We start from the raw sequence: 27527 nt of genomic DNA on the forward strand, positions 1-27527 counted from the left end.
ATGATAAATGCAAAAATGTTTTAAGTGTGGTTATGATATATTTCCTTAACAGTTCAGCAGCTCAGTTATAAAAGTTGGCTTTCTTTAACCTCCAGTGACCAAACTTTCATCTTTTGAATTTATATCTATCTTGATAATTTCTTTTGGATCAGCAGCACCCACTGTTATATGATTGAAAATTCTGACCAGTTGAGTTAGGAAAATGCCATGTGGTATTTCTACACTAATCTGGAGGAAATATTGTAATCTGTGAGCAGCCTATGATTCTCAGACTCTTAGTCTCCTACCTTTGCAGTGGCTGATAGCAGTGCTTCTTATGTAAATACACCTTTGATAGATATGAAATCCTTTGATTCTTGAGCCTTAAGTACAAGGGTCATGTTACTATGAAGAGTAAATATAAAGAAAGCTGGTTGGGATTTATTTGATGCTTTTATTTTTCTTCTAACACTGTGAGAGCCTTGGCAGTTTCCATTCACCAAACACATCTATGGAATTGAACTGTATTGAGTTATACTGAAAACTCTGTGGAGACCTCTTAATCAATATATGGCATATTTTGAGTTCTCTTGTAACTCTTGACCTTCATTCCTTCAAACCAAAAGCTGATTGTTTTCTAATTGTACATTTGGGCAAGTAAAGCTGAGAAGGTTTATATTCTGTCCTCCATATTACAACAGGCCTATGAGTAAGATCATTATTATTATTTATTCTGAGAGGCAGAGAGACAGATAGAATGCCCATATGCTGGTTCACTCTTCAAATGCCCATAGTGTCCAGGGCTGGGCCAGGCTGAAGCTAAGAGCTGAACTCCATTTAGTTCTCCTATGTGTGTGGCAGGGACCCAACTATTTGAGCCATCATTGGCTGCCTCCCACAGCAGGAAGCTGAAATTGGAAGTAGAGCTGGATATTGAATCTAGGCAATCCAATATAGGTAATAGGCATCATAACAGATGTCTTAATCACTAAGTGATCACCCCAAGGATAAGATCTGATCAGAATGTATACCTTTATTAACTTCCGCTAGGAGGGTAAGTAGGTACAGTCTTCTGTGTGGGACAAATATTCATGAGGTGAAAAAAGCTTGAAAGTTGCTTTTATCTTTGGCACCATCAATTCCACTTTTAGAACTTTATTGTAAGGGGAAAAATCAAATCCATGTGCAATAATATATGCATGAAATGAGAATAGAAAGGTTATTTACAATAGTAATAAAAAACATGTAAATGTTCAGCACTAACTATAGTATGCTATATCCATGCAAAGATATGCTAGGTAAACACTAACATTTTATGATATTATTTATGATTTATTGATCATGAAAAATGTCAAGGACATATTAATAAAAATAAGTTTATAAAATATCATCATGGATGCTTCTATTACCTATATTTTAAAATTTTTATTAGAATATTAGCTGCTGATTCTAATTAAGCAAAAAGGAGTTTATTAGAAGAGTAATGACAGATTAGCATTTATATGAAAACCAACACCTAAAAGAGGGGCTGGGAAATAGGACTCATATATGGGAACTAGGACAAAATTGTAGAATTAGAAGTTTCTTAACTAGGATAGAATCACTTCTGCTGGCACTCAGCTATAGCAAATGAACTCTACTCTTCCTCTCATCTTTTGTATCACTGAAGATTCAAAGTCCCAAGACTTGCTCCAATTTATTCCATATCCCAGGCACTGACTGCAAAAAATTCTTCAGTGAAGATTCAGTATTTTCCACATTATTCCTTGGGTATAAGATGTAGTAACCATAAATTAACCTCTGAAGAAGATGCTTAGGCAATAGGAATAAATTAAGTTTCGTAGAATAAATTACAATGAAAGAAGTAGATTCCTGATATTGCCCCAAATGGTATGTCCATCATAATATTTTATCCTGAAAATATAAGTTTGAAAATATAAGTTATATTTAAAAAAGAAAAATACAACTTATTGGACATGTGCGGTATGCCTAGCACTGTTAATTGCTGGGAGCGGCAGAGGGGAGAGAAGTAGCTTATAAAGAAGTGTGACGTTTTGCTTATCTTCCTTAAAGAAATAGTGATGTAAAAATCCATTCTCATAAGAACTAGAAATAATTTCCTTTTATACAGGAAAATTATGAATCGTAAGATCATTTATAACTACCTGTCTATTTCTCTCATGAGATCCATGGCTTCCTCTCCTGCAAGTCATCTTTGAACTTTGAATATAAATCCTTAGTGTGTCATTATTGATTATTACATCTCAGAAGAGACCTGCTAAGCTCTTTCACTGTCACTCTTGATTTGGAAAGAAAATCATGTTTATGAAAGTCATGTAAGACAATTGATAGAAATGTAGTTTTGCTAACTTCATTTGAAAATAGCCCTGAAATATTTTTCACCATCTGCTATGTTACAGAGACCATGAGGAATCTTCCAAGTAGATCCTCTAAATTCAACCTTGAGAATCCTAGTCCATCTGCTCTGAATTAAAAGTAAACTAGTTAGTACCTGGGTATTTGGTCCAGAGCCAGCATACCTCCAGGATGCAATTGAAAGGTTGATGTGATTTGAGATGGCTTTTTTGTCATTGGGTTTGATGCAACATCAAGTTAAAATTATAATTGCAGACAGAGTGGAAGTAAGAGTTTGAGCATTGACCGAGGCTGTATATTTTTGCTTGTCTTTTGTTCACCTTTGTTCATTCTCTAGTGAAATATAACTATCAAAACCATGCCTCTAAATGCAACCTTTTGACAATTAGTATGTAATTTGCTCTGAGCTTTAATGGAAGTTGCTCTGACAGACGTTTTTAAGTATCATATTGATGAATCTGTAAAACTGCACAGGTAGCCATGTATTTTCAAAAATGAAATTAAGCTTCCAACAATTTATATTGTTTTGTTTTTAATTTATTACCTCTTATCCTAGAAATTATATGTTTTCCCTTAAACTCCTTTATGTTAGAATGTATGGAGGCAAAAATTTTAATGATTATTGATATTTTGTTTTTCTAGTTCAAAAGAATCTGATATAATTCTGACCTGCAGTTTTCTATGTCAGATGTAGTCATCTACCCAAGAGCTGACTCGAGTTCAAAGCTGATTCCTAGTTGTCAAGGAAGATGAGACTTCTTTCATTTTAGGAGATAAATCATGATTGCTTTGTGCTAGTCATGGCAATTCCATTTCCCTGTGTTAGTGATTTATCTAGGAGTGGACATATGACCTACTTCAGTGACATATAATGTGAAGTCTTCTGGGTGGATTCTGAAGACTTTTTCCTGAATAAAAAGATAGATGATCCAGAAATTAAAAAAATATATAATATTTCCCTTGCTATTACATGCCTTTAAGGCTGTGATTGTGGAAAGACTAGGTGTTTCAAGCTGAGGAAGCCATGTCATAATCATGAGGTAAGAACTAAAGAAAGAAAATGAGAATCAAATAACATATAGACAGAAAGTTTGACCACTTTATAACTGCTAGAATCACTGTGCCAAATCCTGGAACTGCCAATCTCTAGAGTTTTCGCTGTATGAGATAATTATGTATCTTCATTGAATAAGTCAGAATTGTTTTCCCAATTTTGTAGCTGAATTCATTCTAACAGAAACAGATCCGAAATATTGACTGATTCATACTATAGATGGTCCTCAGGTTACATGTTTGACTTCCTGATAATATGCACTTTATCAAAAAGTATGTAATTTATGTAAGGCCACATATTTTGACTGGCACAACTTAATTCAATTTTTATAATGCAGTTGCTAATATTTCTAGCTATTGTATCATGGTGCTTTCTTTCAGCCAATTATTTGAGCAGAATAAGAATCTTTACACTTCAATACCTGTTTAATTACTTGAATGTATTATTACATTTTCTTCATCTTACAAAATAAATTTACAGAAATGAATAGCAAGCAGAGAAATAAAACCATTAAGAATAGCTTTTGAATATAAATGTTGATTGTATGAGATGAACGTAATTAAAGTAAATGTTTAAAAATATTTTAAAAATTCAGATCTTTCAAAAAACTGTGATACCTATTGGACTAAAGCTAATGTACTGTATTCAATTATGAAAGAGAATTAAACAGAAGATAATATGTATTTTTGAAATATTAGTAGCATTGTATTTAATTATGATTATATTTAGCTGCCTAAGGCCACCTCTCTTTTTGTTTAGTGTTTTAACAAAAAGTTTTTGAACATTCAGTATTAGCTACAGCAGTGGTTATCTAATGGCACACAATATAAAAAATGTTGCATTATTTTCCTAAGAATTGTGCTCTATAGGGGAATATAAACTTACACGTTTGAGATTTTTCATCTCTGTACTGTGAAAAAAGAAATCTGCATTATTTTCGCTACTGTAGGAGCAGACTTTGCCTAGTTTGTGGAATTCTGTAATGGTATCTCTGAAGAAGTGGCATTTAACTCGGATCAAAGGATGAATAGGAATAAGATTAGAAGAAGGAAGTTAAAAGGAAGGAATCTTTGCCATAAAAATAAAACAAATGTGAAAGCTCTCAGACAGGAGAATTACAAGGAATCTGATTTCTCCAATGAATCAGCAAAGGGGAGAATGGTGCTGGATGTGGGTGGAGGGTTGGGCAGGATGTAGGTAGTGCAGAATTTACAAACCTAAACACAAACAGGAACATGAGAGGACTCTTAAGGAGGACAGTCCCATAATTTAAAAGAAAAAAAAACCCTATCATATTATGCCAAATGAACTGTAGATGATGGAGCAAGAGTAGAGGAAGCTGACCAGAGATGAGATTTCTGCAGTAGACTCTGCGGCAAGTGAAGGTGTGAAAAGAATCGAGGCAAGAGATGTTGACAGGTTCAAGAGGTATTTAGGGAATAGAAGTAAGAGATGTGATCTTCACAGGAATGAACAAATAATTTATCAGCTAAACAAACAACTTGGAGAATAAAAATCAATAATCGAGTCCCAGTTAAATAAAGGGTCTGTTCAAGGAAAAGCAGCACACATAGTCAACTCTGAAGTTAGCAGAGAACAAGGAAGGAACAAATCCAGCACTAAATCCTCTTTCAACATGCAAATTTCTGATAATAATTGTCTCTGGCTAGCCAATCTCTGGGGCCACTTAATTTTATAGGTTGATTGTTAATTTGGGGAATAAAAGACATTAGACCCCAGTAACTCATTTTCCTGATACTTGGGCTGCCCCTGCTTAGACTTAACCCCAAGGGTTTAATTCTTCAAAACAATTGGGTATTGCTTATAAGATTTTAGATGACATGAGCAAGCCTCACTCCCTTTTTGTTTTTTATAGGGTATGTCTCCTGACCCTTCTTTTGTGTATCTTTTTTACTCTTTTATAAAAAAGGAGTCTGTGTCAAATGTATTCTTTTTACTAGGTGTGACTGTCATTTAAGGGTCAAATTAAAGACCATTCAACTGGAGTGATGACAAGTAGAGAGCTTAGCCTTTAGCTAACCTCCTCTCCAGAGATTTACAGGGCAGCTGCTAAGAGTTTCACTTAATTACACAGTTTTAAAGCATTTCTGCCTCTATATACTGTCAAAGATTAAATGTGGTCTGCCCATCATGCAAACATTTCACCTCTGTGCCAAATTGTATTTCATCATACCTCTGTTTAGTCTTCTGTATATAATCGTACTCTGTTCATTGCACACACAAATACTTTCCCTCTTATTTTATCTTCTCTTTCTGGGCAATTTATCTATTTTTGTAACATCTAGTTTTATTTCTGAGTTTGGATTTTTTATTGTTGAGTTTGGATTTTTTCAGTAAATAGCATCATCCATCTATATTCCCTAAAGATCGATACCATCAGTTTCTATGATTTGCTTTTTTTATACAACTATATAATAGCTTTCCCCCTCCCTAAAATTAGAAAAGAAATCTCATTTTAAAAGACCATGTTGCAAAAATACATACTAGAACCAATTAACTGAAAATAATTTGAAAGATAGTTGTGCTTTAGGAAGAAAAACTAGCAATAGCAGTCTTCAATCCGACAAGGAAGGTGCTAAATCTGATGTAGTGTAAGATCTCCAATTAAATAGCAGATGATTAAGAGTCTTGATTACTTTGAAAGAATCATATTTTCCAGTTTTGTGTGGAAAAAGTTGGCCTTTCTGGTATTATATGTGAGATACTTTCAATCAAACAGTGTTATAAAAATTAATATTAAATTTCACTATACTGCAATAACTAGATGTTTGTTTGAATCAGCAAGAATCAAAGTCATTCATTCAAACAATATGCATTGAATACCTTCCATATGTCAGGCACTATGTTAAGCATTACCGGGGCAGAGAGTCCTCTTCTCACTCTCCAGGAGCTCCCAGTCTAGCTTATTATGAACAAATATGTGAAATGATATATTGTTTGTGTTCTGCTAAAATACAGAAAGACTTCAGAGGGCTAACTAGCTGAACCTCTGTAGATCAGATAACAGCTGTATAAAGAACGTAATGCCTGGATATGGTATCTTTTTTCACAGAATGAAGGTCCCCGAATTTGTGTATTTATTTTGAGTACTAGCTGAGTTGTGTAACAAAAAGGCCCACAGATACAGTGGCTCAAAAATGATGACTTATTTGTCTCCAACTACTACACAGTCCAGAAATATAACGACAGTCTAGTGTGCATAAACAGTTGTGCTTCATTGTCCCTTTGAGTACCAGGTTCCTTCTGTTTTGTGGTTCTGACAACAATATGGGCTTTACAATGGAGCAAATGGACTATAGCTCCACATCTCTGACAAAAGGAACCAGGACAAAGAGAAAGAAGAAAACAAGTATATTATTTTTTTTCTCAGAATATAACATATAAGTTGAATACATCACTTCTATTCATGTCCAGTTGTTCAAAACTTAGTGCAATAGATATGTCCAGCTGCCACCCAAGTCTAGGAAATGCAATCCTTGGGTGGATGATCATGTGCCCTGCAGAAATTCAAGAGCTAGAGAATATGGTTTTGTTAATAATAGGGAGAAAAGGAGAATGGATTGTGGGAGAGCATCTATGTAGAACAATAACCAGGAGTATAAATATACATATGAACACAGGCTTACAGTTTTACCTGTGTAATATATTGAAGACTTTAAATGTTGAACCTATGTAGATTAATTCTTTATGATTTGGGCCTAAAAGGTTCTTTCTATAGGTATTTAAACAAAACAGCACATCTCTTTCCTTGGTGTTCAGCATTCTGGGATCTGTTTCAGACAGTTGGCTAAAAGCAGTTTTGTGGTGTTACACAAGTCATTGAACTCTGTGCCTTAGATTTCTCTCCTGTCCGTACTGGGACTGTAGAATAGCTTCATAGTCTCCTTAGCTGTGTTCATTCTGAATGTTTCATGTCCTAATAGTTAATGCTGTACTCTGCTTCATTACACTCAAGTAAGAAACATATAGACAGAGAAGTCCACTGTTGGATCATCAGAAGAATGTTTCTCTTTAATGAGATGGAATAGCTAGACGAATCTTTGCAGATCACAGACAACATCATGTGAATATATTCCTGTATTTTATCAATGATGACACTCATAGTCTTGCTGACAGCTGAAAAAAAAAAAAAAACCAGATAAATTCTCTTCAAAAGTGTCAAGATGTATATGGTTGAAGCAACCAACAAAAGATGTCTCAATACACTTGAACACATATTTAGGATGTTTGATGTAATCTTTTGGCTAGGATTCAGTTTAAAAGTTGAATGAAATTTAAAATGCCAAGACTTTTTAGCCAGGAGTTATGTGACAAGTAAATGGGATTAATAAGGATTTTAATCCTTACTATTTCCTTAGTATTTCAACCTTGTTTTTTTAAAGTCGAACTAGCTTGTTTACAAAGGTGGTTGTCTTATTGGCAGTGACTTTGCTTGTGTTGAGTTTTTTTTTTTTTTTTTTTTTTTTTTTTTTTTTTTTTTTTTTTTAACAAGCAGAGTGGACAGTGAGAGAGAGAGAGAGAGAGAGAGAAAGGTCTTCCTTTACCATTGGTTCACCCTCCAATGGCCACTGTGGCCAACGCATCAGCGCTGATCTGAAGCCAGGAGCCAGGTGCTTCTCCTGATCTCCCATGCGGGTGCAGGGCCCAAGCACTTGGGCCATCCTCCACTGCCTTCCCGGGCCACAGCAGAGAGCTGGCCTGTAAGAGGGGCAACCAGGACAGAATCTGGTGCCCCGGCTGGGACTAGAACCTGGTGTGCCGGCACCACAGGCGGAGGATTAGCCTATTGAGCCACGGCGCCGGCCGCTTGCGTTGACTTTAATTTGAGAAGTAGATGAATTGATGCAGAGAGATTTTAGCATACCAAAATAGGTATAGTTGATTTCAATTATAAATAAAAAAATACAGACTAGCCTAAATGTATTTCTCTAGTAAGACTAAGTAAATGGAGGGGGGTAGGCTTTTGGCCTAATTGTGAAGACATCAATTAAGGCACCTGCATCTCCCATTGGAGGCCTGGATTCAATGCCAAACTCTGATCCTGACTCTAGCTTCCTGAAAATGTGAACTCTGGAGTGAGGTTTGTCCTGAAAGGCCGCACCATCAAGGAGAGCAAGGCAACAATGTTCTTCCCACAAGGAGCACCGTAGACAAGTTTCAGCAAACATGTATGACTTTGTTCACAGCCATGTACACTTTTTAAAGGGCGGGGAGAAGGGGCATAACTAACTCAGAGGAACACTAACTATAGGACAGCACCAACACTGGTGCCAATATGCCTCTCCAATCAGCTTGAAGGTAGCTTTACAGGTGGGCCTGGGGAGAAATGTGTCTGGGGGTCCCACTGCCTGCCAGCAGTCAAGCTACCTGATGGGCTAGGCAAGGCAGACTCATGGGATGGCCCACACTGTAGTCAGCAGTGATGGCTGTAGAGATTAGGCTCCTGCCACCTATGTGGGACACCTGGGTAAGTTCCCAACTCCTGGCTTTGGCCTTATCTGTGAACAAGCATTTGGGGAGTGAGTCAGCAGATGGATGAGTTCTAACTCTCTCTCTCCCACTCCTTCTTCCTCTCTCTCTCCCTCTCCATCTTTTCCTCTCTCCCCCCTCCATCCCTCATTCTTTCTCCTACCCTCTCTCCCTCCCTCCCTTCCTTCTTCCTCTCCTTCTCTCCCTCCATTGATCTTTTTGTCTCTCAAATGAATTAATACTTTTTTAAATGAGTAAATGAGTAAAACTGTATCTCTGCCTTTTTCTTCCTAAATGCCTCTAAAAGCTTGCTTACATTTTATTATCTATTGATGATGTCATTCAACTAGTTTACCACTAAAGGTGGGAGAGTTTTGTCCAGAGAAGTAAGACCTTTGGGTCACTTTGAAACCACATGATGGATGCCAGAGCGATTTTTACTTTGTAAAGTAATCATTCTTATGGTATGAAAAAGATCATCTATTTTGTTAGACTGGAAGACACTTTGCATATTTGATGAGACAACATATTTTCTAAAAGTGGTTTTCTGTAGCTTCAGTGAACTTTTGATTTAGTTCTTATTAATATGGGGCAATGGGAATGCAAAGGACTCATAAACCCAGTCACATGTTTGTTGTAAATGCGATGTTTGCAACAGCAGATTTCAATAACTAAGTAGATGAGCTGTACTGCTACATCAGGCCAGTCCTACATAAAAATGAGTAAAATGAAGCCAACTCAAATGAATTTTCTCAGAACACCTTATTGCTATTTTTGCAAATTACTTTTACACTGTAGATTCAGGATTTGCAGAATGATCCAGCTTGAGCCTTTCACTTGGAATTTATAAAGCAGCATAAGGAAAGCATACTTAAGCATTAAGCTTTCTAAAGCAAAGAAAATAGTTAAGTCCTAATTGACCTTCAATGGGTTGTTTCTTTCTTTTGGGAACTTGTGAACAGAATTGAACTATATACTCCTCTGTATCAAGATAACATTAGCCTCACCAAAATTTGGAACAGCTGTCTCTTCACTGCACTTGTTGTTCAACTAAACTTTTTTTTTCTTTTGACAGGCAGAGTGAATAGTGAGAGAGAGAAAGACAGAGAGAAAGGTCTTCCTTTTTGCCTTTGGTTCACCCCCCAATGGCCGCCGCGGCCGGCGCGTTGCGGCCAGAGCATCACGCTAATCTGAAGCTAGGAGCCAGGTGCTTCTCCTGATCTCCCATGCGGGTGCAGGGCCCAAGCACTTGGGCCATGCTCCACTGCCTTCTCGGGCCACAGCAGAGAGCTGGCCTGTAAGAGGGGCAACCAGGACAGAATCCAATGTGCCGACGCCGCAGGCGGAGGATTAGCCTATTGAGTCGCGGCACTGGCCTCAACTAACCTTTGAGAATATAGATGGAGAATAAGAAGAAAAATGGGAAGCAAGGGTGACAGTGGGAGACAAAAGGAGATTCCTGACTGGTATAGTAGCACAAAGTGCACTTGGGTTTTGTTTTGTTGTTTTAATCATGAATTAATGAGTAGGGTTTTTTCTTTGTATATGATTATTATTTTAAAATCCATTTAGGTTTATAGAAAATTTGAGCTGAAAGTATTAAGAGTTATCATCTTTTTAATTTTCCAAAATAAGTGTTGACATAACCAATTCCACTAAAAAAAAAACAAAGAATTGATGTATAAATATATATATATACATATATATATATATACACACACACACATAATATACTTATTTTTTGGTACTCAACCTCAAATTACCATGTTTTTATTCAAATCACCTGTATGCAGTCATGTGAAAGTCTATATGTGAACTTTTCTGTTTTCTTCTTGTAATGGTAGAAATAATGATGTCTTCATTGATAGCATATGTATATGTAGGTATGCATATGTATAGCATATGTCTATGTGTATGGGGTGCAGCTATGATCAGTTGTAGACCTACACTATGCACTGTGCATTTGTAATCAATTGAAAGCCAGTAGTGTGAGCTCTACAGTTGGAATTCATCATGGATCTGGATATGCGCTCTACAATTGTAACTAATTAAGGGCCAATAATAAGGAGTACAGTAGTTAAAATTGATCATAGACCTGTGGCTTGGGTTATGAATTTATAATTAATCATAGACCAGTAGTATAGCAATAGTAATCAAAATTTATAAAAGAAGAAGCAAACAAGAAAGGGCCTAACATTTTATTGGCTTTGTGCCTGGAAATGTGCTAGGGATTTCTATTAGTTTTTCACTGCCACAACTAAAACCTGTGAGGAGCCACTTGGGAAAGAAGGTTTAGTTAGTTGGGTTTACAGATTTGGCACTGACAGCCAAGACTGAAAGCCCCATGGGTTCAGACTTCTCTGGTGAGAATGATGGAAGAATGATTACCTTGTGAACCAGGGAGTAGAGAGAGAGACTGGGAGCATGCTCCTCCTCCATGTTTGTGGCTGTCTTTATAAAACCACTAGGATTCAGTCACAGGGACTGCATCACAGCAACTTCATTCAACCTAAACACTTCAACCTAAACACTTTTCAAGGCCTCACTTTCAGATATTATAATTGGGTTGTTTCATCTTTTCTCGGTTGACACAGATTCTGGCAATCAAGCCTTTACCATATGGGCTTGTGGGGGATACCTAGACCGTTTGCCTAATCATAACACTCCATTGTGGTCCTCAAAATTTCTTGTCTATCTCAAATCTCAAAATTCACTCACTGTACCCGCTGAAGTTCACAGTTTAACTCAATCCAACATTAATTCCAAGTGTCCAGCGTCCAAAGTCTCATCACAGGTCCAAAGCAAACTCATTTAGTGTTAGCCTGTAAAAATACAAGTCACGTATTCCCAACATACAGTGATGAGATAGAACATTGTGTGTATTCACATTCAGATATAGGGAGATGGGGAGACAGAAATGATTGATTAGACCAAAAACTCCCAGGACAAATATTAAATCCTAAAACTTCATGTATGAAACTATGGTGGAGGCAGTCTCACTCATTAACTTTGCTAATCACAGGTCACAAGTGTTCACAGGCTTGAGTCTCAACTCCACAGCTGCACTAGGCATTAACCTTGTGAAGGCTCTCCATGGCAACTTGGACTCCTCAATTCCACTTGGCACTACCATTCCTGCAACTGGTCTCTGCCTGGGCTCCTAAGTTGTCCCAGTCATCCTTTGAAATCTAATTGGATTCTCCTATTATATTGTTGGTCCCTGCCTACATGAACTGCTCTTTGAGTCTGCACATTGATGTCGGTAGCTTTCTAAGGCTTATTTGCAACTGCTTACAGATTTTCTTGGCAGGTGTCTCACATCGCTGGTATCTCTACCTTTCTGGTATACCCATTGCAGCTTCACTCCCACAGCTACACTACACATCGCCATATCAGGGGCTCCCTTCAGGAGCTCTCACCCCATAACACAACTCTACCTGGCCTCCTAGGCTTTCCTTTGAAACTATGTTGGAAGCTGCCATGTCCAATAACTCTTGCATTCCGCACGTTTGCCAAACAAGCATCATTTGGAAAATGCCAAGTTTGGCAGACAGCAGGAGATGCACCTGGACCTGCCAGATCCATGGCAGGCTCAGAGCACTTTGCCTTTTATAGCAAGCTGGAATCTGGAGTTAGGCCTGGAAAAGCAGGATTCCTTGGGGCTCTCTCCTGAAAGGATTCCTCTCCTGGAAGACCTTTGGAATACATTTATTCTTCTAGGCCTCTGATGAGACTGTGATAGGAGGTGCAGCTCAAAGATTTCTGATCTGCATTTGGTGTCTTTCATCCATTGCCTTGTCCATTAGCACCTGGCTCTCCTTTACCTGAGATAACTTTTTAGCAAGCATCTTTTCTACTTCACGTTTATGTCCCAAACAAGCTATTTCTTCCCTTTTCCCAGGCTAGGCTGCATTCCTATTGTGAAACATACTAACAGGAACTGATAATGCCCTTGCCACAGCCTGAACACTTAGCTGCCATGAAATTTACTCCCCCAAACAAGTGCACTGTCTTTAGCCTCCTACAAAGTATCAAGACAGGGACACAATATAGCTACACGGTATAACAAGAGAGGCCTTTAGTACAGTTCCTAGTAGAATCCATATTTCCTTTTTTATAATTTTATTTTATTTTATTTATTTAGTAAATATAAATTTCCAAAGTACAGTTTATGGATTACAATGGCTCCCCTTCCATAATTTCCCTCCCACTCACACCCCCCCCCATCTCCCGCTTCCTCTCCCATTCCATTCACATTAGGATTCATTTTCAATTATCTTTATATACAGAAGAACGGTTTAGTTTATATTAAGTAAAGATTCATCAGTTTACATCCACACAGAAACACAAAGTGTAAAATACTGTTTCAGTACTAGTTATAGCATCACTGCACATTGGACAACACATTAAGGACAGATCCCACATGAGAAGTAAGTACACAGTGACTCCTGTTGTTGACTTAACAATTTGACACTCTTGTTTATGGCGTCAATAATCTCCCTAGGCTCTAGTCAAGAGTTTCCAAGGCTATGGAAGCCTTTAGAGTTTGCCGACTTTGATCTTATTTTGACAAGGTCATAGTCAAAGTGGAAGTTCTCTCCTCCCTTCAGAGAAAGGTACCTCCTTCTTTGATGGCCCCATTCTTTCATTCTTTCCACTGGGATCTCACTCGCAGAGATCTTTCATTTAGGTCTTCCATTTTTTTTTTTCGGCCAGAGGGTCTTGGCTTTCCATGGCTAAAATACTCTCATGGGATCGTGATCTCCCTTTTTGATTCTATCAGTTAGTATTCGCAGACACTAGTCCTGATGATGTACAATGTAATACTTTATCCTTTTTAGTATTTTGTTGTTGTTGTTGTTCTAGTACTAGTGGTTGAACTCTGTAATTAACACACAATTATTCTTAGGTGTTTAAATTTTAACTGAAAAGTGATCCCTGTTAAATATAAGAGTGGGAAAAAAGAGAGGGAGGAGATGTACAATTTGGGACATGCTCAATCGGACTTGCCCCAAATGGTGGAGTTGGAAATGTGCCAGGGGATTTCAATACAATCCCATCAAGGTGGCATGTACCAATGCCATCTCACTAGTCCAAGTGATCAATTTCAGTTCACAATTGATGGCTCTGATAGGTCTAAGAGTCAAAGGGATCACACAAACAAGACAAGTGTCTGCTAATACTAACTGATAGAATCAAAAAGGGAGAGAAGGATCCAACATGGGAAGTGGGATACACAGCAGATTCATAGAATGGCAGATGTCCTAAACAACACTCTGGCCTCAGAATCAGCCCTTAAGGCATTCAGATCTGGCTGAAGAGCCCATGAGAGTATTTTAGCCATGGGAAGCCAAGACACTCTGGCCAAAAAAAAAAAAAAAAAGGAAGACCTAAATGAAAGATCTCTGTGAGTGAGATCCCAGTGGAAAGAACGGGGCCATCAAAGAAGGAGGTACCTTCCTCTGAAGGGAGGAGAGAACTTCCACTTTGACTATGACCCTGTCGAAATAAGATCGAAGTCGGCAAACTCTAAAGGCTTCCATAGCCTTGGAAACTCATGACTAGAGCCTAGGGAGATTACTGATGCCATAAACAAGAGTGTCAAGTTTTTAAGTCAGCAACAGGAGTCACTGTGTACTTATTTCTCATGTGGGATCTGTCCTTAATGTGTTGTCCAATGTGCAGTGATGCTATAACTAGTACTGAAACAGTATTTTTACACTTTGTGTTTCTGTGTGGGTGCAAACTGATGAGATCTTACTTAGTATATACTGAATCGATCTTCTGTATATAAAGAGAATTGGAAAAAAAAAACCTGGTGTTAAATTGGAAATGGCATAGAAAATTAATTAATTTTTAAAAAAAATATTATGTAGGATCTCTGTCTTTAATGTGCTGTACACTGTTATTTAATGCTATAACTAGTACTCCAAGGGTATTTTTTCACTTTGTGTTGCTATGTGGGTGCAAACTGTTGAAATCTTTACTTAATATATACTGAACTGATCTTCTGTATATAAAGAGAATTGAAAATGAATCTTGATGTGTATGGAAGGGGAGAGGGAGCCGGAAAGTTGAGGTTTGCAGGTGTGAGGGAAGTTATGGGGAGGAAGCCATTGTAATCCATAAGCTGTACTTTGGTAATTTATATTCATTAAATAAAAGTTAAAAAAAAAAAAAAACCAGCACCTCCTTTGGCTGATTTTCTGTAATGCTTTTTTGGATTCAATCCTGTTGTTTTCTTCTCTGATTTTAATTATTTCTCTTCTCCTACTAGATTTGGGTCTGGTTTGCTGCAGATTTTCTAGATCCTTGAGATGAATCAAAAGCTCATTTATTTGGTGCCTTTCCAATTTCTTGATGTAGGCACCTATTGACATAAACTTTCCTCTTAACACTGCTTTTGCTGTACTCCATAAGTTTTGGTATGTTGTGCTATTATCCTCATTTTCTTCCAGAAAATTTTTGATTTCTCTTTTGATTTCTTCTATGACCCATTGTTCAATCTCCATGTGTTTGCATGTGCTCTAGGGATTTCTGAGTTGCTAATTTCCAACTTCATTCCTTTGTGGTCTGAGAAGCTGCATGGTATGATTCTAATTCTTTTGAATTTGCTGAGACTTGCTTTGTGGCCTAGTATGTGGTCAGTTCTAGAGAAGGTTCCATGTACTGCTGAGAAGAATGTAAATTCTTTAGATGTAGGATGAAATGTTCTGTAGATATCTGTTAGATCCATTTGGGCTATAGTATCGTTTAAATCTACTGTCCCCTTGTTGATCTTCTGTGCTGATGATCTATTTCTGAGAGTGGAGTATTGAAGTCCCCCAGTACTATTGTATTGGAGTCTAAGTCTCCCTTTAAGTCCCTTAACAAATCTTTTAAATAAACCGGTGCCCAATAATTAGGTGCATATACATTGATAATCATTATATCTTCCTGTTGAATTCATCCCTTAATCATTATATAGTGCCCCTCTTTGTCTCTTAACAGTTTTTGTGTTAAAGTTTATGTTGTCTGATATTAAGATGGCTACGCCTGCTCTTTTTTCATTTCTGTTGGCATGGTATGTATTTTTCCAGCCTTTCACTTTCAGTCTGTATGCATCTTTGTTGGAAAGATGTTGTTTCTTGTAAGCAACAAATAGGTGGGTTTTGTTCCTTAACCCAATCAGCCATTCTGTGTCTTTTAATTGGACAGTTCAGGCCATTAACGTTCAATGTGACTATTGATAGTACTAACTTTGCCCTGCCATTTGCCAAAGATATTTTCTAATATGTGCTTTGAACTTCCTGTGATCTTTTGCTGTGAGGTTTCCTTCCTTTACCTTCTTTCATATTGGTGAACATGTTTCTGTGTTTCTATGTGTAACACATCTTTAAGAATCTTTTGCAGGGCTGGATGAGTGGCAACAAATTCTTTCAATTTCTGTTTGCTATGAAAGGTCTTTATTTCACCTTCATTCACAAATGAGAGCTTTGCAGGATATAATATTCTGGGCTGGCAGTTTTTCTCTCTGAGTACCTGGGCTATGACTCACCATTCCCTTCTAGCTTGTAGGGTTTCTGATGAGAAGTCAGCTGTGAGTCTAATTGGAGATCCTCTGAGAGTAATCTGACATTTCTCTCTTGCACATTTTAGAATCTTTTCTTTATGTTTCACTGTGGTGAGTTTGATTACAATGTGTCGTGGTGAGGATCTCTTTTGGTCATGGTTACTAGGGGTTCTATGAGTTTCCTGTACTAGGATGTCTCTGTCCTTCTCCAAACCTGGGAAGTTCTCTACAAGTATCTCACTAAAAAGGCTTTCTAATCCTTTCTCTCTCTCCATGCATTCAGGAACTCCTAGAACCCAAATATTGGGTTTTTTAATAGTATCCTGTAGATTCCCAACAATATTTTTTAGATTTCTAATTTCCTCTTCTTTTCTTTGGTTTGCCTGAATACTTTCCTGTGCTCTGTCTTGTAAGTCCGATATTCTCTCTTCTATCTCACTGACTGTTTTTAAGGCTCTCTACTGTGTTTGTCATTTGATCTATTGAGTTCGTCGTTTCATTTTGATTTCTCTTCACTATCACACTTTTCTGTTCTACTAGTTTCTGCGTTTCATTTTGATTCCTCCTTAAGATTTTATTTTCTCGAAGGAGATTTTCTATCCTGTCCAGTGAGGAATTCCGTAGCTCAAACATTTATTTTTGAATACTTCTAATTGTTCTTATCATAAATTTTTTGAAATCCGTATCTTGCATTTCTTCCATCTCATCATCTTCATAATCCTGGCTTAGGGTGTCTTGTTCATTTGGGGGTGTCATAATGTCTTCTTTTTTCTTGTTTCCTCGGTTTCTGCATTTGTTGTTTGGCATTGTAGAGATATTCTTTGGATTTTTCTTTTCTCACTGTGGTGTTTTTTTCTTGTTATACTATGACTGTATTTAGTGGACTGTCTGCTTTTGATGGAGCCTTAGAGGCTTGAGATGGGTGTGGCCTGAGAGCTCTGTTTGGTTCCTCAGGGTTAAGGCTGTGCCAAAGGTGACACTCCCAGGTTAGGCGTGGTAAATCTCTCTTTCTTTTTTTGATTCAAAAGGGAAGTAATTTCACACAGCTGAAAGGAATTGGAGGTAGTTAGCAGGCGAATGATATACCCACAGGAGCCAGCAATCAGAAGCTCTTTTCCAAGGACCACACAGGGAATCTGTGCTGCCCTCAGTGTGGGCTCAAATTCTCCTGCAGTCTCCCACAGGGTTGCCAAGGTTACCAAATTGTAGCGTCTCTGGTGAGTACTCACGTGAATTCCGTGAGTTCTCTCCCCCACCGTCTCTTTTTTCACAGTCTCAGTTCATTAGCACCACACATTCACTAGGTCCTAATCTGTTATTTCACCACCACCCCCAGAGTCAGGTTTTTCTGCTTGGCTGAGGGCGGGTGCAGTCCTGACTGAGGTCGCCCTGCTTATGACATATGTCCAAAATGGCGCCGGCTCTTTGTCTTGCTCGCCTTTGAGAGGTGAGCGGAGAGAGAGAAACTCATGTCCGTATTGGTCACTTTTTTTTCCCTCTCTCTTCTAGATAGCCTGGTGAACTTTTCCAAACAGGGTTTCAAGCCTCGTTCCCTCTAGTCTCCTCTTTCTGCTTTCCCGCCAATGTCTCGGGCCATTGAGGTTCGGCTCACCTCACGTTCCAGTGCTGGTGTGTTGATTCTGTTGCTGGTGTCCCGAATCATGGGCTCCCACGGTCTCCATGCAGGTCTACTGTGAATCACTAGTTCCGGAAGTTTCCTCTGCTGTTTTTCCCCTACTCTTCCTTGAACCTGCAGTATCTCCACTTTTATTAAACTGTCTCTTCCAGGACTATCAGTGTTCTCCCTTCCTATTCCGCCATCTTGCCATACTCCAGAATCCATATTTCCATCTGGAATGTCACCAGCATGGCCTGTACTGTCCACATTTCTATCAGCATTCAGTTCTAACAGTACTTCATTAGAACCACCCATATGGCTCTGCTTACAGCATCCAAAGCTTTTTCTAGCCTTCTTCTCCAGTCTCATCCAACCTTTTCAGTAAATCAGTTCCAAAGGCTCCTCCACATCTGCAGGTGTAGTTAATAGTACCCCACTTCTCTAGTACCAATATTATGGATTGGTCAGATTTTTGTCATTACAATTTAAAGCCAAGAGGAGCTATTTAGGAAGGAAGAAGGTTTGGTTCAACTTCTGGTTTTGTCCAAGATTGTATGGCTACATTGGTTCAGGCATCTGATGCAGCTGGAGGATGGAAGAAGAAGGACCACATGGTGAACTGAGAGACAGAAGAGGACAAGGAACACACTTCTTCTCGGTATTCATGTCTCTTTATAGAGCCAATTATGGGAATTTCATCCCAGCAATGTAATTTACTCCAATCACTTTCCAAGACCCCATCTTCAAATACCATCATTGGAGTAAGTTCCATTCTTAATCCATTAACGTAAGACTCTGGAAATTAAGTTCTTAATATGATTCTCTGGGGGACACCTAAAGTATTATCTAAACCAGAATTTTACCCCTTTTTTATTTAATTCTAAGTAAAAAAAGAAAATCATGAAGTAGGCATTATGGTTCCTATGCTGAGAAAATGGAAGCTAAAGGAGGTTAAATAGCTATCCCCAAGCATCACATGTACAAAGTATGGGAAAGTTATTTGAACTGCAGAGCCTCTGCTCCTTCTCTGCCACCACCCCTTCCACCAGTGGCTTCTTTTGTCTGGAAGTGGCAACTATGTGGTGTCTTGGGTCTCAGGCCACTGTCAGACCTCTTTTTATGTGATCTTGGAACATCTTGCATCTCATGCTTTTCCTGAATTTCTTCTTTTCATTGCACTCTAATGGTTAGTATCAATCTACTATGATTGGTAATCTATTTGCCATCCCTAATCTTATAAATTCAATTTCTTTAATAATTTCCTACCTTCATCATATCTTCCCTTTTTCTTTTTTAAATATTACCACAAGCAAACCTAAAAAGGTTCTTATTTGGATCTGTGAACCTTTTATGTGTGTTGGCCTGTGCTGTCCTAAAATGTGGAAGACTTGTAACAATAATGTACTTCTAAATACAGACAACAATGCTCCTTAACTTTTGTGACCCACAATTAATTCTTCTCACACTCTTATCTGGAGAATAGGAAAGGAATGCCATATGAAGAAAGAGCAGAAGAGAATTTTTTGTTTGTTTTTTCTAACAGCTCTTTAAACAAGCTTCAAAGCATACCTTGTATGTAAGCATCATCAACAACATTCAAAATTGTGATCTTTCTCTCAATTCTGTACCATGTTCAGCAACATCTTCTGGAGGATTTATCACAGCACATGTTCTTTTGTGTCATGGATTCTAAAATCTTTTATATTATCTCCCATCCATACTAAATGAAAAATATAAGCTAAGTAACATCATTTTTAGAAGAATACTACTTAAAATCTCCTAAAATACACACTTAGTATTTGCTATAGGACTGTGGCTTCAAGATAAACCCTTTCTAGGCTCAACTGCGTAGCTTCCCTAAAAAACTATCTGAGACAAAAATTCTGGAGCCAGCACTGACTTAAGAATCCATGAATAAATCATTTTCCTCCTTTAATTGCAATAGCTATTTTACTTATACTCTTATACAGAAGAGACTCTTAAGTTAATTCAGGTAATGGGATTTACTGTACACACATAGATGCTTGAAATAGCGAAATCTTTCTGCCTCAATCAGATGGGGAAAATAGTAAAATGTCGCTACAGGAAGGGCAGGCAGGATTTGTGGGCTGTTAGGCCAGCCATTGGATATTCATTCTTGTGCTTCACTATTACCAAAAGTCTAATACACTACTGGCCTGTTCACTTTGTGTAGATCAGCTACCTCATTCTCTGCTCTGTATTTTTTACTCCTGACTTTTCTTCCTATGAATTTCTACTTCCTCATCACTTTGACTAATATATAACTTTTGGCAGAATCTGCAAAATTATCTGCAAGTTTTTCTTTCAGCTTCAACTCCATTGCTGTCACATCACATGTATTTCTGTTTTACTGAGAATGTGTATCTAGTCAACTTAGTAAGGCAGTTATTAAGAAGAAAATAAGCATCTATACTCAGATATGTACAAATAACATCCATTATCAGGTTTACACAATTCCTTTCATCTAAAAAACATGTCTACATAAAAGATAATTATATAAAAGTGAACTCCTATTTTGTATAGATTCCCATTCTTGTTTCACACATAAATGCATGCCATTGGTATTTCCCAATGGCTTAAATTGTACTTAAAAAATGGGGACAATATTTTTTTAAAATTTATTTATTTATTTATTTATTTATTTTTTGACAGGCAGAGTGGACAGTGAGAGAGAGAGAGACAGAGAGAAAGGTCTTCCTTTTGCCGTTGGTTCACCCTCCAATGGCCGCCGCGGTAGGCGCGCTGCAGCTGGTGCACCGCACTATTCCAATGGCAGGAGCCAGGTGCTTCTCCTAGTCTCCCATGGGGTGCAGGGCCCAAGCACTTGGGCCATCCTCCACTGTACTCCCTGGCCACAGCAGAGAGCTGGCCTGGAAGAGGGGCAACCGGGACAGGATCGGTGCCCCAACCGGGACTAGAACCTGGTGTGCCGGTGCCGCAAGGCGGAGGATTAGCCTATTGAGCCGCGGCGCCAGCCAAGGGGACATTATCTTGAAAACCTTAATTTTTGTCTTGGAAATTTCCTTGTGCTTTCTTTTCTTATACTCAATAAGAGATATTTTAACTTCATAAGAAGTCATCATTAATTTCACAGCAAGATGGCGAAAGGCCATTGTTTTCTCCTTGATTCATATTTTCTGCTAATGCCACATTCTATTGCAGGTGAAAATCTTCCACCCACTACCAGCACCTCATATGTCATAGCAGTAGATGCACAATCTTGGATTAATCTGTACTATACCTGAAATATTGATGATTCTGATAAATTCACTGGTAAGGACAGGTAGACTCATTAATTACTAATGTAGTGTCAGAGAGTGCAGTATGAGCAGCATACTGCTTTGGTGGGGCTGGTCATTTAGGTTCTTCATATAAGATCAGTGTCTTTTCTTTCAAGAGCACACACTTAAGAATATATGTCCCTTTACATTTTTTTAAAGATTTTTGTTTATTTATTTAAGAGGTGGAGTTATAGACAGTGAGAGGAAGACATAGAGAGAAAGGTCTTCCTTCCATTGGTTCACTCCCCCGATGGCTGTAATAGCCAGAACTACGCTGATCCAAGGCCAGGAGCCAGGTGCTTCTTCCTGGTCTCCCATGCGGGTGCAGGGGCCCAAAGACTTGGGAGATCTACAGCTTTTCCAGGCCACAGCAGAGAGCTGGATTGGAAGAGGAGCAGCCAGGACTAGAACCGGTGTCCATATGGGATGCCCGCACTGCAGGCGGAGGATTAACCTATTGGGCCATGGAGCCAGCCCCGATACCTTTTCATTTTTGTCTTTTAGATTTTGATTAGAGGTAAAACTTTCTCATGGATTTAAATATGTGTCATTTTGTTTCTTATATTTCACAAACATAAATATAAGTAGTCTTAATAACCAAAGTGCTTAGAGAACAGAGAAATTTCATTGGGTTAATTTTATGGTCAACTTCAATTTAAACAAAAATCACTAAATCTGATTTGTACAATGTATACTGGGCACAGATTGTGACTCAGACATTGAATTGGATACCATTGTATTTGTTTCTTTCTCCCTGATTCCTCACAGCAATTAAATTGACTCACTATGTTATTGTCTCCATGTTATGAATAGAACAGAACTGAGAAAGTATTTGCAAAGTTACACAGATATAAATTATAGAATTTTAATTTTAACCTGTTATTTCTCACTTTAAGACCATTTATTCCCTCAGAATTTTTCCTGAGTACCTCTGACATGCTAGAGAATGTGCTAGGTGCTGGGAATATAATTATAATCAGATATGGTACATTTTTATGGAATTGTAGCCCAGAGGGGAAAATATCAAAGACTTGTAAAAATAGAAAAATGCATTTTGCTATAGAAGAAAACCACAGGATTCCATGAGATTGTATAACTGTGAGAACTAACTAAATGTTTCTCTTGTTATATAATAATATATAATATATACTCATTCTTTCATATTTTATGGCCTAAAAATATCTTTAACAGCTCTTGTGATTACTGTTGAGGTCAACATGTTAGGCCTTAGGAATTATTTAACAGAATCCATCCAGCAACCTTTAAAAATAAATGCTATAATTATCCTCTACTTTTTTATAAGGACAGCGAGTACTAGGTGGAGTAACTTGCCCACAGCTGTACTGCAGGAGCTGGGATATGAACTCAGATCTGTTCACTCACAAGAACTTTGTGTTCCAGCACCATGCTGTGAAGGCAGAAGTGTTTTGTGTTTATTTTCTATCATTGTACATTCATGAGTTTTATATTCTTCCTTTTTTTCCTTTTCAATTATTCATCTACTCTCTACTCATTTATTGTTCCTTTCCTTTCAGAGAAACTTTACAGATCTCTGTTCTAGTGCCACCCCTCCTAATCACTAAGCTATAATATATTTTATTTGCTATAATGTGTGTAATATGGAGAAAATTAGAAATAACAGTTTGTGTTGCCAGAAGGGTAAAAGTGCTTCCCACTGACTTATTGTTGTATCCCGCCTTTGATGCTTTCTTGACTGGTCAGTAGGTACCCGCTTAGCTGCTAACCACCCGTGTTTACCCTCCTTTACTTCTATAATATTTTCCTAATTCACAAAGCCTGAACTTCTCTAAATATACTTTACAAAATTTTATGTTCCTGTGTCTTGAGAGTTTTGCTTTAAGTGTATGTACCATGTTATAAGTGATTCATTTTTAAAATAACTCTACTCTATGCATCATTATTAACATAGTCAATTTTTCTCCTATGTAACATACAAAAACTTGGACTAAGCCAGTGTGTGTATACTCTATAACATAAGTCTCAGAATTAAAATTGTATCTGGTTCCATTTTCCCTGATATTTTGCCTGATTTTCTCCTCAGTTCCTTCTTCACTCCCTTCTCCACTTCACTGTTTTTATCCTTCTATTTTTCTTAAAAGTATATATTTTATGCAAGAAAGATAATGTTTTAAAAATAACTTTTTACTTCTGTTTGTGTTTTATTGATGTTTATATGCACATATGTAATATTGTCCCTGCCTACACAGCAACCAATTGGTATAGTAACAGCCACCTGCACACGCTTACATTAGCAAACAATGCAAAGGAAGCAGAGACCCTATCCCTCATGTTCTTTCTCATCTTACTCCCATCCCTATGACAATGTCTCCCTGTGTACTCCAACATGCTGTTCAGATTTCAGTGCCTCATTGTAGAAGTTTTGCCCCAAATATGCTCATAAATACACATGACACCAGGTAGAAACATATGAATCAGTTCTCAGAAACATTGAGTTGAGGAAATATCACAGCGTTAGACCAAATATATGCTGCACTTATTTACAGAAATTCACAAGGACTGATAAGATAGAAGACATAATATTAGAAAGAAGGACAAACCTTGTAAATTTGTCCAAGATCACATCGTTGTGGTCCAGTTAATGGTGGTCCGACAACTTGCCACTTTTTAAGAACTCGGTTATGCCACTCTTTAAGCACCAAATTGGAAACCCTATACATCTGCCCATGGCCACAGCCAAGATATAGAGGTATAATACATAATACCCTGAGTTGCTGAGGTGGTAGCCAATGACGGGTAAGATCCCCTGGGACAACCCTTAATAGCTGGAGTAGTAGTAAAAGACGGGTAAGATCCCCAGAGGGGGACAACCTAAGACAGACATGCTCCCTAAAGGGCTAATCCCAGTCAGAGGGGACAACCTAAGATAGGCACACTCTCTGCTCAGTTCCTCCTTTTCTCATTTTAATATAAAACAAAAAAGGAGGAATCTATGGGGAAATTAGGCACAGGAGACAATTCAAAGATGGTGCCTGTGGGGAAATTAGGCACACGTGGCAATTCAAAGATGACGCCCAAAGGAAGTAAGGTGGGTGGTATCCAAAGTTGTCTACCACCAAAGCTGATTGCCTGCGCAGCATCAGGGGAGGTGACAACAACTGATGATGAGTGTACATACATATGGCTGGTCCTGTAAAAAGTCACCCTGTAAAATGACCTTTTAAGTAATTGGTTGGTCCTTATGCCCTGCCCCAGTAATCCTGTGGTCTTGTGCTTTAAAAGGCTTTGCTATGCGTGCAATAAACCGAGTTCTTGCTAAGAAAGAAAGAAAGAAAGAAAGAAAGAAAGAAAGAAAGAAAGAAAGAAAGAAAGAAAGAAAGAAAGAAAGAAAGAAAGAAAGGAAGGAAGGAAGGAAGGAAGGAAGGAAGGAAGGAAGGAAGGAAGGAAGGAAGGAAGGAAGGAAGGAAGGAAGGAAGAGAAAGAAAGAGGGAAGCATACGGTCTACAGCTAGACCAAAAAAGCCATGGATAGCAGCAGCTTGCTAAATGTTTCAGATGATTTTTCTTTTGAGAATGTCATCTAATGATCATAAAGTTAACCCTACACTAAATAAAGGAGTACAACAAATCGTATGAAGAAAAAAAATAAAACACTATTCTTCAACAAAAGAGACAATGTCTATAAACAATCACTGAATCTCAAAATGTCCATTTCACTCCAATACATTACAATTTAGGTATTCTATTTATTACACTAGATCAGGGAAAATATATGATATGTCTTTTTGTGGCTAGCTTATTTCACTAAGTATGATGTTTTCCAGTTGCATCCATTTTGTTCCAAACGACAGGATTTCATTTTTTTCAGCTGAGTAGTACTCCATAGGTCCTTTTTTAATGTATTGTTCTCAGTTCCACTTGGGAAGAGAAATAGAGAAAAAAGTGTGGTCAGGAATATGAGCAGGAGGCAGAAGTTAAGTCTGGGAAATAATTTGTCTATGAAATTTAGTCCTAGGGTAAATATAGATTTGAAAGTGGTTGAATACTATTTTGGTGTATATATAATTTTCTCTGTGAAATATTTTAAAAAACAGTCATAAGTTATGTGACACATTTTTTTGTGGTAATTACATATAGCATGACTTCTTTGAAATATCTAGTTATTAGTGTGGCTGCCATTGTCAAGGTCATATATAGTGAAGCTGAAAATATTAAACAAATGTATTCACTTTTCTCATACACTCAATTAAAAGGAAAGGACTGTTAAACCCTGGGAGGGGTGCCTCTAAGGAACTTTTTATTTCTCCAATGCTCTGTGTATCCCTGGAGCTGAATATTTGAATGAGCTCTAACTGGCAGAAATTCTTGTAGTACAAGATACTCACAGATTTATTTCTGACCTTGAAGAGGCACTTTTTATACAGTGGCTTTTCTCTTATAACAATCTTGAATTTTCTAAACGAAGCCAGATGTCCTTTCAGAGATTTGGAGTTAATTGTGGCCTATGAACTAATTCATGATGACATATTCGTACATAAAATTCTCGAGAAGCCCGTGTGCAGAAATTCTGTCATTTGATCAAAAGATTTTTACTAGTTGTGTTCTTTAAGTCTTACAAGTTCAGCATACTAGGGGCTCTTTTATTTCTGCTAAGGTTTTACTTGTTTCTCTCGGCTATAAATCAGCCTCAGCTATCATTCCCCTGTCTTGTTACTATTCCTGAGGCTGAAGCAGTAGAGCTGCTTAACTAGAAGGATCATTAGGGTGTCACTCACATTGAATAGCTGCAACCCCAGTACACCTGGACTGAGGGTTTATGTCCAGAGATAAGAAGTTTTACAAGCATAAGAAAACAGAACAGCATGTAATTGGCATGAAATAATAAGAAAACAGAAACTCAGGAAAATTAGAACAAGCCCTAAGTCCACAGTTGCATAGAACATTCTAGAAAATTCTCTGAAAGTTTTTCCTTAAATTTGCATGTATACATTTGTACATATCCATCTGTCTGAGATGTTATGTATGCAGTTACATCTAGCAGGAATATCATGTACAATAAATAAATAGATGCCCCAGAATTATTTCTATGAAAAGTATGTCTGTAGATCACTTCGCTTCTTTTGTCATTTTCTTGCATATTGTTAATACCTGTACTCGTAAACATATTTAATATAGTATCTTGCACATATAAATACTTAATATAAAATGTCTATTGAGATGAGTCAAATGCTTGAGAATCACTGGCTGAAATTGCAGAATTTTTAACTTTTAAAGGAATCTTATTCATTCATTCATTCATTCAACAACTTAATGCCAGTCGTGTTAGGCAGAATTATTGGTGCTTATGTTATCACCATAAAACAGAGTAAAAATGTAATCCAGTCCCTTGAAGGGTTTATGTTTTAGTCCAGCTAAACTCAACAAGTCTCCCATATTCTGACTCTATGTTAACAAAGATAAGTGGCATCAGCAGGGACAAGGAGGTGGAGGCAGGAAAATCGAGTAGGAAAGCACATAGTCCTATTCAATTGGAGTTCAAAGACAGGATGGGGTGCAATGCAAGACAAGTATGATTAATCACATCCTGGCACCCAAAGATGGAGGGTTCAAAGAAATGATACCAGGCAGAATTAGAAATAACTCTAACCAAAACACAGAGAGTTGATTTTGGTTTGAGAGATTAAATTATATGCTTGTCATGAGGAAGGTGAACTTTATCAGGGTTAGATAGAAACGTGGGTGGAGGGTGGAAAGACATTACAGACAGAGGTATTGGTTAGGAACTATTGAAATGGCTCAACGGAGGGGTATCAAGGATTTGTTTATACTGGGAAGACTGAGTGGCTGGAAAGGAAGACCTGAATGGAAGATGCAGTTAACAGTGGAAATGGCAAGACTCAGTGACAGATTGGGGTACGCAGTGCAGAAGGAAGCAAAATTGTTTTCATCTCAGGTTGCAAAATGAATCATGAAGTAATTAACAGTAAAAAGTCAGTCAGGATAGGATTACTTTCCTGGGGTAGGGCATGGAATACAGATACATAGAGATATAGAGATTTTTTTTCTTTCACTTCAGATATATTCAGTTCAGTTACTGCCAGTGAGCAATGGACAGTGAAAATGTGGAACTGACACTCAAGGAGGATTCATGGATGGAAGCTTTGATGTTGAGTATTCA

At 37.8% G+C, this 27527-nt stretch overlaps 1 protein-coding gene across 1 annotated transcript in view; it reads left to right on the forward strand.

Moving 5' to 3' along the window:
* Positions 1-27527, forward strand: part of MAGI2 (membrane associated guanylate kinase, WW and PDZ domain containing 2) — a 1616214-nt gene that overhangs the window by 441878 nt on the left and 1146809 nt on the right. The gene's annotated exons all lie outside the window — the stretch shown is intronic.

Source organism: Lepus europaeus, chromosome 1 (genome assembly GCF_033115175.1).
Source record: "Lepus europaeus isolate LE1 chromosome 1, mLepTim1.pri, whole genome shotgun sequence".
Classification (NCBI taxonomy): domain Eukaryota; kingdom Metazoa; phylum Chordata; class Mammalia; order Lagomorpha; family Leporidae; genus Lepus; species Lepus europaeus.